Below are 2487 nucleotides of genomic sequence, written 5' to 3'. Positions count from 1 at the left end.
TTCATGATGCAAACCACAGCAGGGTAAGCAGGGATGATTGGGGCATTCACTTTGTAAGTGCTCTCCTGACCTGGGCTAACTATTAATGTGTAGGCACATTGCATGAACTGGCCCCATTCCAGCTTCTCTGCAAAAATACTGGGATAAGAAACACATTAAGAAATGCTGCTTAATCCCAGAAGCATATTAGGCCTTATGGAGACATTCTTGGTATTGCATTAATATATGAATCATACTGAATAATAATAACAGAGGATCAAATACCTAAGACAACCAATTTTTTTAAAAAAATCTTTTTCTACATGAGAAACTCATATTTTCACAAGCTCTAAGGCATGAACAGTATTCCTAATTAATACACACAAATCTCCATCTTATAAGGTTCTAAGTGACTATGCCAAATCAAAGGGAAGGCTGTCAGAGCACAGCTAGGACCAGGCTCGACTTTCCCATCTAATCCTATCAGCAGCCTCATGCCCATGACATCAGCACAGGGCTTGCCCTTGCAGGAAGGCATCCCAAGAGACTGAGGCTGTTTGCTTTTAGGAGCTTAGGCTGACCTTGGAAAGGAGGGCAGCTTTCTTTTCCACGGGGTGTTGGCCCAGCCAATGTCATTGCTGTCACTGCCTGTGCTCGGCTTTTCACTACTCTTCCCCTAAAGCAAGTGGCTGTGTCAGAAATAAAGGATGCTTCCAACATCAGTGTGGCCTTACAGAGCAATTGCAGCAGAAGTTAGGGCAAGGTCTGGGCCAGTGCTGTGCTTGGGAAAAGACCCTCAGGGTATGATGTGCCAGATACTGTGCTATCTGTGTCAGTTCACACCAGTGCTTGTACCAGTATCCTTTTTTTCCCCCATACACAATACAGTCAATTTTCCTCTGCTTCTCCCCTCCTTTAGAAGGAAAGTAAATTGCTGCAGTTAAAATTGTGAGTCCTCTTAAAAACCTGCTTGTGCCCAGAAAGCTAAGTATCAGAGCTTGCCTAAAGCTTAAGAAGTGGCATCTTTTTCAATAAATTTACATCTCTAAATAGATGGTAAGTGTTGAATCAATTTCCATATGTTAAAATAGCAGAGCATTAAGGATTCTGGCACTTCAAGCAATCAACTAATTTGCGACTATTATGAGAATATCTTTTATATTAGTGGAGCAATTCATTTGGAAATCAGGGACAGTCTGCAGCTCTGTGCCCTTTCAATATCATAAAGGATCACAATTTGACAAAAAAATCCTGTTTGTTTGCCTGAAGAGATTATGGTGCATTATGACATTCAAGTCTTTGCAAAGTCACCTTTCAGCTCTTAATAAGCCAATTCATAATGTCTCCCCCACCTGGCTTTCCTGGCTACATAGTCTGCTCATGGATACACAGATCTAGCAATAAACAAGAGTGTTGACAGATATTTCCTGGTGAAAAAGGCAGGAACTGTGATGTACCAACTTCTGTGTCCAAAAAAGGTGCAAGGGCAGAAGGTATCCAGTGCTCTGCCCTCAGTTTCTCCCACCCCTGTATCCAGTCTGGGCTCACTAAGCCTCGTGTTTGGCCACGTTGGCTGGCTGCTTGCTGAGCCTCAGCTGACCCTAAACAAAGTTCACAACTCCTCATTCCTACCTCATTCATACAGTTTCCAAAAGGACACAGAATGTGAAACGTGTAAGCAGCCTGAGCTTCAGAAAACTTCAAGGAAAATCAACTTCTTTCAACATCAGCTGGTGCTGGTTTTACCAGCATGTGGCAGGATGAGGGCTTTGTACCCGGCTTGGAGGGTCAGAATAAAGGGAAGATGGATGAAAAGTTTCAGGTGGAGAGATACACAGTTAATCCAGCCTTGTATCACTCTCAGCTTGCAGAGTCATCAAATATTCCATTACATTTCAGTGCACTGTTCACAAATGTAACATGCCATTGCCAATAAGGGCATGGCACTATCAAACCAGTGGGGGGACACTGTGCTGTTCCTGCACAGCACCCAGCAATGTGGTGTGATACACCACCAGCCATTGCCTGGATGTCAACAGCAATACAGACCTCAAAAGTGTCTGCATAAAGACCAGGAAGATGACAGCACATCAGTATATTCTCCCTCACATTTAACACGTGAACTTCCTATTCCTCAAAAGCAGGGACTAAGAGTAGGCAGATGCAGGGGTTGTTTGATGCCTTTTTAAAATTTAAGTTTATATTTTGAAGCTGGGGAAAGCTGCTAAGTAAGTAAGTGGATTTTTCATAGCCCAGATCTTATCACTGTTTATGTGTTTAATTTCTTACTGCCAAATACATAGGATGTTGAACCATTGACTTCAAAAGGAGGATTTGTGGGAGCAGCAGGACCTTTATTTTATATAGATATCTAGCTAACATTTTAATTTCACTGAGAAACTGTGCATTTCTAACTCACTTTCCCTTTACAACATGTTCTTGGCTTGGATTATTCCTCAAAGTTTTCTTACTCAACTCCATTTAACATTGGGTTAAAAAAAAATAAAT

Source organism: Zonotrichia albicollis, chromosome 1 (genome assembly GCF_047830755.1).
Source record: "Zonotrichia albicollis isolate bZonAlb1 chromosome 1, bZonAlb1.hap1, whole genome shotgun sequence".
Lineage (NCBI taxonomy): Eukaryota > Metazoa > Chordata > Aves > Passeriformes > Passerellidae > Zonotrichia > Zonotrichia albicollis.
Note: the sequence above shows the minus strand (reverse complement) of the source record.